Source organism: Ovis canadensis, chromosome 23, assembly GCF_042477335.2.
Source record: "Ovis canadensis isolate MfBH-ARS-UI-01 breed Bighorn chromosome 23, ARS-UI_OviCan_v2, whole genome shotgun sequence".
Taxonomy (NCBI): domain Eukaryota; kingdom Metazoa; phylum Chordata; class Mammalia; order Artiodactyla; family Bovidae; genus Ovis; species Ovis canadensis.
Genome location: NC_091267.1, coordinates 71,704,745 through 71,723,444, shown reverse-complemented (window position 1 = coordinate 71,723,444; position 18,700 = coordinate 71,704,745). Strand labels below are relative to the sequence as shown.

General features: G+C 50.5%; 1 pseudogene; it reads left to right on the top strand.

Annotated features, from left to right (window-relative positions):
- Nucleotides 1–15,836: 15,836 nt before the first annotated feature.
- Nucleotides 15,837–17,794, top strand: LOC138428519 (ceramide synthase 5 pseudogene; annotated as a pseudogene).
- Nucleotides 17,795–18,700: the final 906 nt, after the last annotated feature.

Here is an 18,700-nt window from a genome sequence, read left to right as displayed (position 1 = left end):
CCAGATCTTTACCTGAGCAAATCAACAGAGCCCCTGGCACTTGGCACATAGCTATTGACCGAAATAAGTCTTTTTTCCGTACCAATTTGTAAGGACCACCAGAAGCAATTTGCTTTTACCTGGAAAAGCCATCAGTATACCCTCACAGTCTTGCCTTGGAATTATGTCAGTTTGGGGGCATGCCTGGTGGCTCACATGGTAGAGAATCTGCCTGCAATGCAGGAGACCTGGATTCAGTCCCTGGGTTGGGAAGATTCCCTGGAGAAGGGCATTTCAACCCACTCCAGTATTCTTGCCTGGAGAATCCCATGGGCAGAGGAGTCCATGGGGTCAAGAAGAGTCAGACAGATTGAGTGACTCACTCGTACACACATCCTACAGTCTGCCATAATGTTGTTTCCAGAGATCTTGATCGTTAGGACACTCTGAAAAAATATCACATTGTTAAAATTATACTGGCTGGAGCTGATAAATATGGAGTAGTAAATACTTTTTTTTTTGGCTGCACCACACAGCCTATGAGAACATAGTTCCCCGACCAGGGATTGAACCTGGGCCCCAGGTCACTGCAGTGAAAGCCCAGAATCCTAACCCCTAGGCCACCAGGGAACTCCCAGGAAGTAGTAAGTAGTTTTGATGCTTCAGTCAGAAATGTACAAACTAGAGGGAATGAGAAAAAAGCAAAAATTTCATTTTGGTCGTCTTAGTTGTGTTTCTGAAAGTTCAGTAGTCTGGATCGTGTGGAGTGGTCCCTTTCCAGGTGAAAGACAAGTTGTGGCACCTCTAAACAACCACCTTGAATAAAGAGAACAACACTGGGGACAAAGAGAACAGGAATAAAGAATAAACAGAACAAGAATGTCTCTTGAATAAAGAGAACAACACTGAAGCACTTTCAGAATTTGGAGGCCACTTTGAGCATGTTACCCCAACCCACCTACAAAGTGACCGCAAGCCTGCCAGTTTTAAAGGGAACCATAACGAGAGAAGATTCCGCAGCCAATCCAGATACAGTGTAAGCTGCTCTACCACTTAGATTGTGTGAGCCAACAGATACAAGAATAACGTGGAATAACACAGCATCAGAGTGTTGACGGCAAATAAGAGTGTTTTTGCAAACTCTAGCAAGCACCAAAAGAGCATCACCGAGCAGGCCTTTAGGATTTCGGAGTTAACGTGTACCCTCCTCAGCAGACACCTACTCTCCTCTTTTTTTTTTTTTTTGCCGTGCCATGTGGCTTGCATGTTCTCCAACCAGGGCTTGAAGCCATGACTCCACGGTAAAAGTGCCAAGCCCTAACTGCTGGACTGCCAGGGATCTCCTATAGATACCTAAGAGAAACAACTTCTGTATTGGTCCTCAGAAAATCCTTAAAGCCCAACTGTGGTACATTAGTCAACCATGCAGCCCAAATTTTCCATCAGGTACCAGGCATTTTTAGGACCCACCTGGCTACAAGGACAGGTACGTGCAGGCACACAGATCCTCGGGTGGAATGGAAACGAACAAGACCAGAGAACTTTTCCCGCCCGGAGCTAGGTAGGCAGTCTTCCCCCAGTCTCTTCTTTCTTGCTAATTTGTTTCCAGCGTATGCTGCAATGAGTGTGTGTGTGTGTGTCTTGGTAGTTCTATAAGACAACATGCCAAGCAATTGAATTATTGAGCCAAAAAAGTATGAACCCTTAAACTTTTAAATTCACAGACACTGTTGCCACAGATCTGCCTTTCAAACACAATACTCTGTGTGCTTCCCATCTGGATGATTTCAGAGCCTGAATCACCCGCTCTTGACCAGTTGCTCTGTTTAGAATCACAACCTCTAATACTTGAGAGGGACTGAGAATCCATCGGGGTCAGCTTTCAACCCCCAGCAGGCAGCCCCTCTGAAACGCCGGACAACCATCAGGCCTCTAGTGAAGCACTGTGCTCAGTCCCTCAGTCGTGTCTGGCTCTCTGCGACCCCATAGACTGTAGCCCACCAGGCTCCTTTGTCCGCGGAATTCTCCAGGCAAGGATCCTGGCAAGCGGGTTGCCATTTCCACCTCTAGTGGATCTTCCCGACCCAGCGACTGAACGCTTGTCTCCTGCCTCTCCTACACTGCAGGTGGACTCTCTACCGCTGAGCCACCTGGGAAGCCCCCTAAATTCTCTTAAGTTTGCCAAATCCAAGCACATGTCCTGGGTGGCGCAGCCTCTCCTCTGCTCTTGTCTGCCCTCTGAATCCCCTCCCCCCCCCACCCGGGACTGCAGGAGCAGACACGGTTCCAGGTGGGAGTTTCAACTCTCAGTTTCTAAGTTCAAGATGCCTCCTACAGACTGATGGCGTTGCAAACCAACATCATCCCTGCTTCACCTGGGCTTCGTGGAGAGAGATAGGACTGATGCTTAAATGAGCACAAACAGGAAGCCTTGGAATCTGCTCAGCCCTGGCAGGAAAGCTGGAGGCTGGCAGGGTAGGAATGAGTCCTGCCATCTCGGACCTGAGTCAGACGCACGGAGCGCAGGTACCAGACATCAGCTTTCTGAGCCACTCCCTGCCTTCGCCGGCTTCTTCATCTGTGGAAGGATGCGTCTCAGAAGGACTGCACTGTGATCCAGGGGTGTCACCATCAGAAGGCAGAAGTTTGGGCTGCCTCTCTGTCCCCCTCAATCTCTCTCCCACTCTGATGCCTAAGCCGCTTCTCAAACCGCCACTCTCTTCTCTCTGAGCTCACTCTCCTGAGTGCCTCCCTGTGCCTTCCAGTTGTTACAACCAGCCGTGAGGAATGTGTGCTAAGAAATGTGTCAGGAATAGTAAGAGGAGAGGGGGTGGAGGAGGAGAGAGAGAAAGAGGGGAACGAGAAAGGAAGGAGGCAGGCGGGGGGGAAAATGACATTCATTAACCAAAGGTGCTGTTTCAGTTTGTGTCCCCGTCATTTGACTGTTGTGAGAAAGTGCAGTTTGGCTTCTAAGTTTAAGCGCGTGTGTATGCGTGCTCAGTTGCTTCAGTCGTGTCCGACTCTTTGCAACTGTGTGGACTGTAGCCCGCAGGCTCCTCTGTCCATGGGACTCTCCAGGCAGGAATACTGGAGTGGGTTGCCATGCCCTCTTTCAGGGGATCTTCCTGACTCAGGGATCAAACCTGTGCCTTCTGCTTCTCCTGCATTGCAGGCAGATTCTTTATCCACTGACCCACTGGGGAAGCCCAAGTTTGCCTATATACTCTACTTTTTTTAAAAAAAGCTGTGGAGCTCAATACGTTCTGCAAGAGTTCGACAGACATGGGAAGCAAGCCTCTGTGATGCTGGGGACCCTGGAATAGGACTCGGGACTTCTGGGCTGCCCTCCCGGCTGTGCCCACACTTAGCAGCATCACCAGGAACCACCCATCTTTCTCCTTGGGACGCAGTATCCTCATCTATACAAACATCGTTGTGACCTCTGAGGTCCTGTGGCAGGTATAACCCTCAGAATCATGGCCACCAGGGATCAAAAGGAAAAATCTACTTTCCCATCACTTAGAAAAGTTGTATTAAAGCCCCTTCCTGCTTGGTTTGCAGAAACTGAATGTAGTGACTTTCGGTTTTAAAACTGGGTCAACTTTTGAGATTTTTGAGAAACTCTCTCGCGCCCCTCCCTTTCCTCTCCAGATGGCAGCTGAGGTTTGGGCGATGCACCCTGAGTTTCAGGGGCTGCTGTCTGCCTCTGCCTCTCTCTCCTGATCTGTCTCACGCCTGTTCTAGCATCTTCAGGAACGCCATCTGTCTCATCGCGTCCTTAGTCGCGCGGCCTCTTACACTGCTGAGTCGTCGGTTTCTGTCCTCCCCGCCCCCACTGAAGCGCCCAAGGTCCCGACATGGCCTCCAGCCTTCAAATGCAGCGTGGATCACCTCAGGCCCCAGACGTTGGGGTTTTGGGTCCACCAGCTCTCTGTCTTTTGGTCTTTCTTGACCAACTTCCCGCGTGCTTCTGACTCCCACGTGGGGTTTGGTGGTGGTGTTACTCAGTGTCGTCTGGCCCTAAAGCCCTCCTGTCTCTGTGCCATTATCCCCACACCATGGTGGCTCAGGGACACCGGCACGTCCTCAGGAGATCCAGGCAGTGCGCTTCTGCTATGGAACTCTCCATCTTAGAAGAGCCTGCCTCTCGCCTTTCTCCGCCTTCAGGACTCTCCTGGAAGGGCCGGGAAGAGGGCCCTTGGTAATCCCTACTGATTCCCCTCTGCACTTTCCTCCTGTTCCCTCCCATAGAACTCTGAAGAGGAGGCAAGGGAAGAAAGGACTCCTGCGCAACTTTTTGGTTTCGTATCTAAATGGTAACTTTGATCTTAGGAGTCAAGAATTCACCACCTGAATCTCACGTTTTGAAATGACCTCTAATCCCTCAAAGTGGGATTCAGTCTTGACCATCTACGGTGCGACAAGTAACCTTGGGGAACAAAGGAGGAGATGAAAAAGCAGGACGTGGAGGAGGGCAAAGCTGCTCACAGAGCCTAGGACAGTTCTGTGACTTGTTTCCAAGGATGACGTCTCATCTCGGTTTAAATTTAAGGATTTGTTGTTCTTAAAGAAACTTGTTAAAATGTATATATTTAGTGAATACTTACCACTTGCGTTGTTCTGGAACTTGGGAATTCAACAGTGCCTGAAGCAGATATGGTTCTGGCTTGCACGGCATTTTCGCCTAGTGGAGAGAGAGAGAGAATTAGCAAGTAAAAAACATGAAGAATTAGGATAATTTAGATTTTAATTTTTAAAATGTATTTTATTAAAGTATGGTCGATTTACAATGCTGTGTTAATTTCTGCTGTACAGAGAAGTAACTCAGTCATACTTTCATATTCTTTCCCGTTATGTTTATAACAGGATATTGAATATAGCTTCCCGAGCTATAGCATAGGAGCTTGTTGTTGGGATAATTTTAGACTTTTATAACGTCATGGGTGATGAGGAGCCAGCCATGCCATCTAAATCTTGGGCACATTTGGAATCTGAGTTCATGGCGACCCTCCGGGGCAGGAGAGCCCTGGGGTCTTCAGAGCTCGCAGCAGGACCTGGGAGATGGGACGGGGCAGTGTCCACATGGCCCTCGCTTGGCAGGAGAGACCGCTGTCATGAGTCAGCCCTCAGACCGGGGACATGCAGTACTGGGGATGGACCGGGTAGGAGAGCAGGGCAGAGCCAGGCCCTCCGGCTAACCGTCAGCAGGGGCAGCCTGTGTTCCCGCGGGACCCCAGGCTGGAGAGCGGGGCAGAGCCAGGCCCGCCGGCTGGCCATCCGCAGGGGCAGCCTGTGTTCTGGCGGGACCCCAATAGCAGCTCCAGGGCCCAGTGCAGCTGCCGCCGACAGTGGCCGCCCCTGTGACCACCCAACCCGGGCCAGGGGTGGACCCCGACAGAGCCCCCTCAGTGAGTGTCCGCCTGCACTTTCGGCTTTGGGCGTCCTGCCCTCGATGCCTGCAGTGGCGAGCAGCCATGCCTCTTCCACAAGCCAGTAGAGAAGAGACCTTGTGTTTCTAGAAAGAGGGAAGGAGAGTCTGGGCTGCTGCGCAGGGCAGTCAGAGATGAGGGACGGAGTGGGCGCCCTGACCCCGTTTGAGCTCCATCTTCCAGAAGTTCCAGGTGTGGCTCATTTCTGTCCTGGGTTCCCTGAGACCCCTGGTATCTTTATAATAAAGTCCCCTTTGGGGTTCTTTTCGGTTTCAACTGGATAAAACTTCCTAGACGGTGGCTCCGTGGCAAAAAAAAAAAAAAAGCAAAAACAAAAACCTGCCTGCCGATGCCAGAGACTCTGGTTCAATCCCTGGATCAGGAAGATTCCCCTGGAGAAGGAAATGGCAGCCGACTCCAGTATTCTTGCCTGGGAAATCCCATGGAGAGAGGAGCCTGGTGGGCTACTGTTCATGGGGTCACAAAGAGTTGGACACGACTGAGCCCACGGTAAAGGATAAAGCTAGGTTTCCGTCACTGGCCTGATCAATAGTAAAGTCTTCATCAATAGAGAACCTGTCAAATTGTACAGGTGGACTTGGGCAGAAGACCGTGCTGGAAAGGAGGGGCTGGCTTCGATAGGGAGCATTCTTCCTTTCCTATCTACAGACGCCTCCTCCCCCAGGGTCTCTCTGCAGCCCCCTAAGGAGAAGCACTGCAGTCTGCTCCCTGAGGATACGCTCAGGAGCCAATCTGTGCACAAGCTGCTGCACTGGTCAGGGAACAGATGGTACCTGGGGTGTTACTTAGTTTCATTAGCGATTTCCCATTTGCCAAAATATGTTCTTGCCAGAAGTGCCCACATCAGGGTTGCTTGTTTGTTAAAACTGAACGAGATCCCAGGGAGCTCTGGAGGGGATCGCAGCCACCCGGCAGATGGTCCCCCAGTCCCCGCAGCAGGAAGGAAACACGGGGGCCCCACAAAGCCAGGGCTCCCTGCCCACCCCACCCTGCGCCAGGTCGGCCACCCTGCAGGCTCAGTAAGCCTCCCCAACACCCCACCTTCCAGACCCCATGCTGCACCCTCATACCCCTCCTTGGGGGGAAGGCGGAGGCACACTTTTATTTGCTTTTATTCAGTTCTCTGATGATCCTGCCTTTCCTTCTTCATGACCCTTTCAATGGTACTTAGGCCACCACTATCTCCCTTTAAACATGTGGCAGAAACTAATACTCATTCCACGAGGTTTGAGTTAGCTTCTAAGGGCTCTTCTTTGAAGCAATTTCACTTCTTCAGGAACTTTGTTGTATATAATAATGGGTTTAAGTTTGCCAAAAGGAACCTCTCAGCGAAGCAGAAAATGCATCTGAGGCAGAACTCCGTCCCCATCGGCAGCTTCACTCACCAGGAGGAGCTGGGTCCTGATGAGTTCAAGGACCTTCTCGAGGCCTCCTTCACCGGCCAGCGTGCCCCCCAGGGGGACTTTAGTCCTCTTCTGGATTGGTGTGTTTATGAGTATGCTTTCAAACACCAGAACTGCATATTCCAAATAAGAGTCCCAATACCTGCCTTGTCCCTGAGTGCAGAAGTCACTCAAGAGTGGTGATTTTGTCGTCTATTAAAATGTGCGTGCATGCATGCTAAGCCGCTTGCACTTATGTCCGACTCTCGGCGACCCCATGGACTGTAGCCCGCCAGGCTCCTCTGTCCATGGGATTTCCCAGGTGAGAATACTGGAGTGGGTTGTGATTCTCTTCTCCAGGGATCTTCCCAAGCCAAGGATCAAACCCATTGCAGGCGGATTCTTTACTGATGAGCCATGGGAGAAGCCTCTATTAACAAGATACTTTTGGCTTAACAAAGTTACATAATCGTATAAGATCTAGAAATGATCTTTGTGGTCAAGAGTTGTCTGAATTGTCTGGGTTGCAAGTGACAGAGATCCAACTCAAAGTTGATTATTCACAAAGGGGCGTTTATTGGTTTTACATCCTTCCAAGGAAAGAGCTGGGCAATTGGGCCTCAGGACTCAGGGTCTTTCCTCCTGTCTCCCCCCATTTCCTCTTCTCCCCTTTACCCCTTTCTCTCCTCTCCTTCAAAGAAGGCAATGGCACCCCACTCCAGGACTCTTGCCTGGAAATCCCATGGATGGAGGAGCCTGGAAGGGTGCAGTCCATGAGGTCACTGAGGGTCAGACACTACTGAACGACTTCACTTTCACTTTTCACTTTCATGCACTGGAGAAGGAAATGGCAACCCACTCCAGTGTTCTTGCCTGGAGAATCCCAGGGACAGCGGAACCTGGTGGGTTGCCATCTATGGGGTTGCACAGAGTCGGACACGACTGAAGTGACTTAGCAGCAGCAGCAGCTCCTCTCCCTCTCTCCCTAGCCCTTCCCACTCCTTTTCTGCCTCTCTTTCCATCTAGCTCAGTTGGTAAAGAATCTGCCTGCAGTACAGGAAACCTGGGTTCAATCCCTGGGTCAGAAAGATCCTTTGGAAAAGGAAATGGCAGCCCACTCCAGTATTCTTGCCTGGAGAATCTCATGGACAGAAGAGCCTGGTGGGCTGCAGTCCATGGGGTCACAAAGAATCAGGCACAATTGGACGACTAATGCTTACTTACTTCCATCTTCCAAACATGTCAGGCTCATTCTCTCAGACTGACTTTCTCCACGTGCCCATCGTCAGGGATTGAAGGGAAATGAAACATTTAATCCCAGAGGGAACATGATGGAGGACTCTAACTGGTTTGGGATCTGTGCCATGCCTGTGGTCAGGGGTAGCAGGAAGTCATGACTAGAGCGCTTCCAGAACTTCATGACCTGGGCGCTACTGGGGGACAAGGACCCTTCCCCAAATGAGCATATTGTTCCTGTGAGATGGAGGGGCTTCCATGCAGTAGCAGGGAACAGACACCCACTCTGGAGGGGCCTCTGCATTTTGTAGAAGAAGAGGCAGAGGCTGAGAGAAAGGGTGACTTCTCTGGGCTTGTTTAACCAGTCAATAGCAGATTCCAACTAGAAAGAACTGACAACTTCTGGGTACAATTACGTCGTTTCCATTCCAAACATGGACACAAAATTCTGACAGCTGGTCTGAGGCTGGGGCAGAATACTTGAAACCAGGAGTGAATTGGAAAATCTGGAACTTTTCCTTTAAAAACCCACTACACCCCAAAATAGCACTTCCCGTATGGTGGGCACTCAGTTTCACAACCTGGAGGGTTTCTGATTTTCTCTTTAATCTGAATTTCTTATCCTGTCCTTGCTAGCCTTTGCATGGGGCAAACTCCAGGCTCAGAGCTTCGCGGTAGCACAATCAGGACTACAAGCTCAGTCCCAGAGCTGTTCCCTTCGGGTCTGTTCATCACCGTCCATCCCCAAGCAGGAACAAGTGGGACTCTGAGAGGGAGCGAAGTGCAGACCCAGCCTTGAAGGAGAAAGCCCGTAGGGCAGGGTCCTCCAGCCAGGGTCCTCCAGCCAGGGCCCTGGCACGGGCAGGCAGCCGTTTTATTCCTGATGCAGTTGTTTACCCGTGAACGGATTCAGCCACTCTGAGGTTCCAACTGTCACTCTGGGGAGGTGGAGCCCCATTCCAAGGTCACAGGTGTAAAGCCTTGTACCAAGGCCACAGATACGGAGTCCTGTACCACGGTCATCTCTGGAACTGACTGAGCTCCGTAGCAACTGTTGCTATGAGCCTCCCCGACTTAAACAGGCCAGCTTCCTGACTCCGTATCAGGTGCAATACCCACAATCACCTAATGTCACCCTTCCCATGGGAATTTTCTTTCTTGAGGCTATGTAAATTGGCTACTAGCCCATGAAAGGGGTGGGCTCTCCTTGAGCCTGCCTGCTGTTCTAGCAGCGTCTCCCATTCTAATAAACTCTATTCTCCTCTCATCCTGCCTTCTGTCTGGAAATTCTTTTTCAGCCCACACACCGACCACCACAGGGCAGACCTTGATGCGGGTATGAAGACCCAGCCTCCTGCGGCTCCTCCCTCCTTCCTTGGTGTCCACCCCAACTCGAGAGTTAGAATTCAGCCTCTAGGCTGCCCTGTGGTTGCCCAAACTCTCCTCCTCCCTGCCCCAGCCCCCCTCCCATCTACTGGGGCCCTAGGTAAACTATCAGCATGGATGATGGAAACCCACAGAGGCGCTTTCCTGGAACAGGAAGGTCCAGTTAGCAAAAGTATAGTGAACACCCCAGTGCTTAAAAAGACAGTTGGACAGACTTCCATTTTGATCTAGATGACAGGCTAGAGATTCAGAGAAACCTCTTTCTACACAGTGCACTGAACTTTTTTTTTTTTTTTTTTTTTGAGATTTAATGCACGGTTGAACTGTCAGGAAAGTAAAGGAATCCCTCAGAGAGCACAACTGATAATAAAGCTTGAACTCAGAGGACCAGCAACACGGCTGCTGATACATTTTGATCCCTGGTGGCCGAGGGCTTGGATGTTAAGGGATTGCATGCACTGAAGATAGGAATATCCAAGTATATGTTCCAAAATGTTTAAAAAATACAGTCTCATTCAAATACATAGCAAGTGCACGTCAAAGTTTTCTGTAACTCGTTAACGAGAGAACCAGCAGGCTGACAAAGCCGCTTTAAGAGAAGATACAAGAAATTCGCATAAGTAAATGGATAGATAGATAACAGAAAGAATGCCGGGTTATGAGTGCTAATTTGTATATATTTTTAAACATTTAATCGCCCACGTGGGGCGACATGCCAGATTTCCTCTTTGCTGGGGCGTGCGGGATTTTTTGCTGCAGGCGGCAGGCCTCTCTCTACTTGTGGCCACAAGGGCTTAGTTGCCTGTAGGCTCTTAGCCTCCTAACCAGGGATTGAACCCGGGTCCCCTGCGTTCATTGGAAGGCAGATTCTCAACCACTGGACCACCAGAAAAGTCCCTAAATTATATATTTTTAAAATGTCTTCGTATCCTATAGGGCACAAAAGGCTCATAACTTTTGGATTTATGTCCTTTACCAACAAAAATCATTTGCATCCCATCAGCAATTATTTTCTACAGACTAACACCTAACTTTCCTCTTTTCATTTTTAAAATCGGGGTATAATTGTTTTACAATGTTGTGCTGGTTTCTGCTGTGCAACAGCACGGATCAGCTTTGAGTGCACATATCATCCCTCCCTCTTGAGCCTCCCAACATCTGACTTTACAGACTGAAGGTTCTGGGCCCTGATCAGTAGGAAACAGTAACAGGGACAACGTTGCATTCTCCTATCTAGAGTGTCCCACGATCTCTGGGAAGCTTGTAAGACAGTTCCCCAAAATGACGATGAGATTAGGCCCTTTCACTGTTGGGCTTGTGAAAAGAGATTGATTCTCAAATGTGTCATTCCTCTGCTAAGTTGCTTTGGTCCTGTCTGACTCTTTGCAAGCCACCAGGCTCCTCTGTCCATGGGATTCTCCAGGTAAGAATTTTGGACTAGGTTGCCATTGTCTCCTCCAAGGGGATCTTCCCAACCCAGGGATTGAACCCCTGCCTCTTAATCTCTGTGCACTGGAAGGCGGGTTCTTTACCACTAGCGCCACCTGGGAAGCATCTTAAGTTGTGCGTCCTGCCATTGACAGAGATGGGGCAGAAGTCTTTAGGAAACTCTGTCCTCTTCTAACACAGTAACCTTCCCTGCATCTTCTGACTGTCTTAGGGCATCTTCCTCTGAATGATTAAAGATGATCTGCCCTTGAAATGGGCTTCCCAGGCGGCACTAGTGGTAAAGAACCCGCCTGCCAACACAGGAGACCTCAGAGATGCAGGTTTGATCCCTGGGTCGGGAAGATCCCCTGGAGGAGGGCATGGCAACCCCCTCCAGTATTCTTGCCTGGAGAATCCCGTGGACAGAAGAGCCTGGCGGGCTACAGTCCATAGGGTCACACAGAGTCAGACACAACTGAAGCAACTTAGTGCGCACTCGGAATAAGCATCTATACACACACATGCTCCTGGTATTTGGTGAGCAGACCTTCCTCAGCTCCTCCAGTCAGTTGAACTGACTTTCAATTTGCAAAACAATGTATTTTCCATCACTTTGTTTGCCTTGCTGGTTAGAGGCCTTCGTACTAATACAGGATTCCGGTTATTTAGCTGGCGGAGAAAGCAACAATATTCTCGGGTTGTTTGTCTCCACGAAGCCAGCTGTAGTGCTATTAGCTAGAAGCGTGTTCCTGAATTAAAGCATGGCGGTTAAGAAAGACCAACCTCTGCAAACAGCAAACAAGGTCCAGGTGGTAAAAATCAGGGACAACGCTGTGTTGCGATCACCTGTTTGTCTGGGAACCAGGTGGCCATGTCTGGGGAGCCCTTTACCCTCCCCTAAGCCTGCTGTACTTGGCACCGATCACCGAGCTTGGCAGCAGCTGGTTTTTGCCCTGCCTCTTCTCATGCCCTGTGCCAGGAACGCAGAAGGTACAGAAAACAGAGTCTCAGGGGTCAGTTCACCCACTGCCGCCTCCACATTCCCAGCGGGTCTTCTGTTGAAGAACAGGATTGTTTAATGTGTCATTCCAGACTCGGTCCTTCCCACCCAGCCGTCTGCCTTGGCCTCACAGTCTGCAGCAGGGACACCAGCATCTGGCCTGGAGTTGCCGCCCTTGCTCTGTCCCAGGACAGGTGTATTCATTCTAGGGCTGACATGCCAAGGGCTTCCCAGGGGGTGCTAGGGGTAAGGAACCTGCCTGCCAACACAGGAGATTGAAGAGCTGAGGGTTCCATCCCGGGGTCTGGAGGAGGGCATGGCAACCCACTCCAGTATTCTTGCCTGGAGAATCCGATGGAGCCTGGTGGGCTACGGTCCATAGGGCCGGAAAGAGTTGGACACGACTGAAGCGATTTAGCATGCAGTGAGCACCAAAGTGAGTCAGGAGCTGCGAGAGCCTTGGAAGAAAGAAGCTGAGGCAGATCAGTCTTCAGGTGCTCGCTGAATGGTCTGGAATGAGGCGCCTATTTGTACCAGAGGTCAGCAGGCTGACCAGAAGCCTTTTCTTTGGCTGTTCTGCGTCTTAGTTGCAATATAAGTCATCTCTGATCTTCACTGAGAACTCTTAGTTGCGACATCAGGGGCCTCGTTCCCTTAGGTACGAGATAATACCACCTTAGGCCTTCCGAATCCACCTAACCTCAGCAGCTGTCCCTCCTCATTTTATCCAGATTTAACACACGAGCTTTCTCACTTCCATCCACACCAGCCCCAGCTGGCTCCTGTCTGGGGTTTTTCTCAGGCTGGGGATTTTGCTCGGTTTTTTTTAGCACAGGTTTTTAGCACTGACTCTTGACATTTCCTTCCTAACCAAGGATCTTCCACATCCAAGCCTGACTCTCTCCTTCAACCGCTCTATATGTCTGACTCTAGCAAGGGTGCCAGTCCCTAGTTTGATACCCCTGTTCAGTCTACAGATTCTAGAAAGACTCTTTCCCAAGCAATGGGATGCTGGAAATCAGACTAACATCCAGGAATCCGTGAGAAAGAAGGGGGCTGAGGCAAACAAGGCAGAAAGTTAAGCCTGAGAAGAACAGGGACTTTGGGAGGAAGGCAGGGCAGTCAGGGGCTCAAGGACAAGAGGAATCCTGGCCAAGCAGGGGACCCGGGGAGAGGCAGGTCAGGAACCCAGGGACAAGTCTGGCCACTGTCCTAGCATCGTATTGGGGGCGCTGCTGTGGAACAGATAAAAGACCCCGGAAGTGAACAACAAGACGGCCGTGACCCTAAAGCAAACATTTAGCCCATCAGAGGAACTTTTGAACTCTTCTTGCGGACTTCCCTGAGGGCCCAGTGGTTAAGAATCCAACTTGCAATGCAGGGGCTGTGGGTTCGATCCCCGGTCAGGGAACTACATGCCTTGGAACATCTAAGCCTGCGAGCTGTAACTAGAGAGAAAGTCCTTGAGCCACACCAAAGATCCCCTTGCTACAGCTAAGACCCAACACAGCAAAAAAGAAGAAGAACTCTTTCTCAAGGAAGGGTCAAGGCTATGGAGAGGGGAGGTGGGTAAAGGCACCTGCCTGGGCATGGAGAAAGGGCAGAGTCTGGGATGAAGGAAGCGTGTGGACACCAGTCTCTGCTTGGTCCCCTCCCTGCCTTAGCCCTCAGCCAGGCCACGCAGGGGTGGTGGGAGCAGCCCCACGTGCCCGAGTGAGCCACCAGCCTCATTCCAAATGAGGGCCCAGTCCCGGTGAGGGGGTGTCCCTGTGGCCAAGGGGCAGGTATTAGGGGGAACGTGGCTTCTAATAGGCCACAGCCTCCGTCTGCATATGACCAGCTTTGTTCTCAGGGCCTGCAGTCTACCGGGCTAAGGACTGCCTTCTACTCTTTGAATTCAGATTAGGAGCAAAGGCCCCAGGAATCAGCCAGCCCTGGTTCAAACCCGTCTCTGCCAGTTGCTAGCTGTGTTATCTTGAGCAAGTTACTGAGTCTTAGTCCCTTCATCGGAATTATGGAAATGATAGCAGCGACTCGGTTGAGGTTTAAATCAGAGAGTCCATCTTAAAGGGATTAGCATGTCTTCCAGTGGATGGTGGGCCTTCCAGCCATGTGACCACCTAGATGGGCTCAGCTCCACGCCTGATAAAGCTATCACCCTCCTCTGCTACCCTCTGGAAAGCAGCCCTCATCTTGCTTACCAAGCCCACCCTCTTGCTCCCAGCAACAAGTGAAAGTTCTCTCCCTGTTCCAGTGGACCAACACAGACCCCATTAGACACTGGCTGTGAGATGCTGGTGAGACTCGTTTCTGTGGGTGGCTGGAAGGAGACCACGTTGCCCTCTCCCCCGATCTCAGGCACCACAGCAGCTTCCTGCCTGTCCATGGGTCAGAGAAGCAGCTTGTTCTGCGTCCTTTGATGCTTTAACAGGACACGGCATAGAAACACTGTAATGCAAGTAAGCTGGTTGACCAAAGAAACACTGGGGATTGCATTCTCTCAGAGCTGGTCTGCCTCTGAATTCAAGAGGAGCAGGTAACTACGAGCAGATGAAATGGGTGTTACTGAATTCATAAACAGCCGGCGCATCTCCGCCCACACAGCCAGCCACCAGACAGACTCTGCCTGGATTATATGGAGCAAACATGTCTGTCTCTAATTGTTGAGTCAGGAAGGGCTAAGTACTTCTATTGGCACGTGTGTTAAAGAAATAGACATGGATTTCTGGTAAGCTACATTAAAGGATTTTTAAAAATTATTGAAGTAGAGTTGATTTACAATGTTCTAATATCTATTGTATGGCAAAGTGATTCAGTTATACGTATATACATTCTTTTTCACTATGGTTTATCACAGGATATTGAATATCGTTCCCTGTGGTACCAGGAAGACCTGCTGTTTATCCCTACAAAGCAGTTTCCATCTGCTTCCCTCAGAACTGACGCTTATTGATTCATTTTTGGCTGGGTGCGGTCTTCGTTGCTGTGTGGTTTTTCCTCTGGCGAGCGGGGGCTGCTCTCTGCTTGCGGTGTGTGGCTTCTCATTGCAGTGCCCTCTCTCGTTGCGGAGCACAAGTTCTAGGGCGTGCAGGCTTTACATGCCACGTGGGCTCACTAGTTGTGGCCCCCGAGCTCTAGGGCACAGGCTCAACAGTTGCGGGGCATGGGCTTAGTTGCTTCGCAGCATGTGGGATCTTCCCAGATCGGGGATCAAACCTGTGTCTCCTGCATTGACAGAAAGGTTCTTTACCACTGAGTCACCAGGTAGGCCCTTGGAGAAGACTCTTGAGAGTCCCTTGGATTACAAGGGGATCCAAACAGTCCATCCTAAAGGAAATCAACCCTGAATACTCATTAGAAAGATTGATGCTGAAGCTGAAACTCCAATCCTTTGGCCACCTGATGCAAAGAGCTGACTCATTGGAAAAGACCCTGATGCTGGGAAAGATTGAAGGCAGGAGGAGAAGGGGATGACAGAGGATGAGTTGGTTGGATGGCCTCACCGAATCAGTGGACATGAGTTTGAGTAAACTCTGGGAGCTGGTGATGGACAGGGAAGTCTGGCGTGCTGCAGTCCACGGGGTTGCAAAGAGTCAAACACGACTGAGCGCCTGAACACCAACAACACTCAAACTCCCAATCCACCCTTCCCCACCACCTCCTCCCGGCTGGCAGTTACAAGTCTGTTAAAGAACTTTTTTGATACCGACTTTCATTTTCTTATGTGCCTGCTATTATTGAGGGATAGTTTTCTCTTTTGTGAACCCATAGACACTTTCTTTAAAGACCAAAGAAAATAATTTTCCTGCCATGTGCTTCCAGAGCTATCGCTCGTTTTGCAGTGTCAAGATCAACAACTAACACGTGTGTGTAGGGCCGCCGGTCCGGCCCGCCGCGGGGCCGCCTGCCCGCAGGTTCCGTTGGCTGCGGCGGCAGCTGCAGCTGGGGCGGCTGGGGCCGCTGGGCGGGAGTAAGATGGCAACAGCGGCGGCGGGCGCCCTGGGCCTGTTGTGGGCTGGCTGTGGAGCGAGCGCTTCCGGCTGCCCCAGAACGTGAGCTGGGCCGACTTCGAGGGGCAGGGCGACGGCTACGGCTACCCGCGGGCCCGGGACATCCTCTCGGTGTTCCCACTGGCGGCGGGAGTGTTCTCCGGGAGGCTGCTCTTCGAGCGGTTTATTGCCAAACCCTGTGCACTCCATGTTGGCATACAGTGGTCCTTATCAGGCACAACCTAATGCTATCCTTGAAAAAGTGTTCATGTCTATTACCAAGTATCCGGATGAGAAAAGGCTGGAGGGTCTGTCAAAGCAACTAGACTGGGATGTCCGAAAAATCCAATGCTGGTTTCGCCATGGGAGGAATCAGGACAAGCCCCCAACGCTCACTAAATTTTGTGAAAGCATGTGGAGATTCACTTTTTATTTATGTGTATTCTGCTATGGAATTAGATTTCTCTGGTCGTCACCTTGGTTCTGGGACACCCGACAGTGCTGGCGCAGTTACCCTTATCAGCCTCTCACAAGTGGACTTTATTACTATTATATCATGGAATTGGCTTTCTACTGGTCTCTTAGGTTTTCTCAGTTTACAGACATTAAAAGAAAGGACTTTCTGATCACGTTTGTGCATCACCTGGCCACCATTGGGCTTATTACCTTCTCCTACATCAACAACATGGTTCGAGTGGGAACGCTGGTCTTGTGCCTACATGATGTCTCAGACTTCTTGCTGGAGGCAGCCAAGCTAGCCAATTATGCCAAGTACCAGCGTCTCTGTGACACCCTTTTTGTGATCTTCAGTGCTGTTTTTGCAGTGACTCGCCTAGGAATCTATCCATTCTGGATCCTGAACACGACCCTCTTTGAGAGCTGGGAGATGATCGGGCCCTATCCCTCCTGGTGGCTTTTCAATGGCCTTCTCCTGGTCCTGCAGGTTCTGCATGTCATCTGGTCCTACCTAATTGCACGAATTGCTTTCAAAGCCTTGATCCGAGGAAAGGTGCTTAAGGATGATCGCAGTGATGTGGAGAGCAGCTCAGAGGAAGAAGATATAACCACCAACTCAAAAGGTCCCTGTGGCCGCAGCTCCAGCAATGGTGCCAATCGGGTGAATGGTCACATGGGAGGCAGCTACTGGGCTGAAGAGTAAGGTGGTTGGTATGGGGACTTCAGCATAGACGGACTTGTAGGGCCACTGGCAACCTGCTCCTCTTGGGCCTCCCCACGTCTACATTCCTGGGACTAGGGGGTGTGCAGAGCACTGAGGAGAATCAAAGAAGCAAATATTTTCACTTAAAAAAAAAAAACCTCAGCCATTTCGTATTTAATAGCCTCCAGGTTCTTTCAGTAATGTTATTTGCTCCGTGTGTGCGCGTGCGTGTGTGTGTGTGCGCGCCTGTGCATGTGCTTTTGTGCATATGCGTGAGTCTCGTTGCCTAGGTTGGGGCACATTTCTGGACGAGGGCCATTAGGCCTTGCCTGGTCTCCTCTGAACCCACCTCAGTCCCAGATTTGGCTGCATCTTGAATTATGCTGTTTCTAGAGTGTCCCCTCCCTGGTTGCCCATGGCTCTTGAGCCATGACCATCTGAATGGAGCAGCTGAATTTAGCTCCACGTTTCTGCACTGTTTCTTCTTTGGAGCTGGAATATTTCGCATGAAGTTGTATGCAAACAGACAACCATGAAATGGGTGGCCAGAGATTGCTGCGGCCCCTAGCTAGATCCCCTTCCTGCCACCTGGTAGTGACAAGGACAGCTGCTGATACCCTGCTCTTTATTCAGTGGTACGCAGGAAGTGGGGGTGGGTGGGAGGAGCGGGTGAGCTGAGGGCTGGAGGACAACAGCCACTGGGTGAGCTGTTAACGGTTTATACTATTGTTTACTCTTCTGTGATTAAAAGTGCTTCAACCCTCAAAAAAAAAAATTAAAAAAAAATAAAACGTGTGTCTAAGACATGCAGTGAGGAAATTGCTCCGGAGGCAAATTTAAACACATTTAAACTTGTTTAGGGGGGGAAATGAGTGTCTATATAGAAAAAAGTCCTGGGAGTACACACACCAAAATGTTAAAGTCATCTCTCCACCACTTTGGGGAATAGAATTGTAGGTGACTTTATTTCCTTTGGTTTCCTCAATCTTTCCAAGTTTCCTAAATCGAGAATGTGTCTTCCTTCTTCTTAAGGACTTTGGGAGGAGTTTTAGATTCACAGCAATCTTAAGCCAAGATACAAGGATTCCCCGTATATTCTCTGCCCCCAACACAAGCATAGCTTCCCCCATTACTAACATCCCCACCTTGATATTAAGTATCTGCTATTATGTGTCTGTTATTACGAACAAGAGAGAACATGGATGTTGGTGGATGAATAGCAGGCTCTCTCACAAAGAGGGAAAAGGTGAGAAGAGGGAGGCGGGAATTAGAAAGACGAGAAGGGGGAAGAAGAGGAAGTTTCGAGTGAAAGTAAAAGAGCCCCCCTATCTGAGGGGAGCATGGGGCTGTCCCTGCAGCCTCGCAGCTGGCTCTGCTGTTTTTTGCAGCGCAGGGGCCGGGTGGCCTGGGACTACAGCGAGGAAGGAGGGCCTCTTGAATCGCTCCGGCCGTTCCTGCCTGTGGCACGCAGGTTTGTCTGGCAGCTTCTGAGCCTGAGCTTCAGCCTCTAACCACCGTCCTCCTCTTGACCCCTCTGATCTGACCGGACCACTCTGAGAGGAACAGTAAGGGACAGAGGTGGAGAAGGGCGGGGTGGGGGTCCAGCTGACTGAGGGAAGTCCAGCGCACTTCCCTCCCTTCAGCCGGAGCTTTAACTTCTAGTTTCCTACACCTGCTGTTTCATCTCCTTG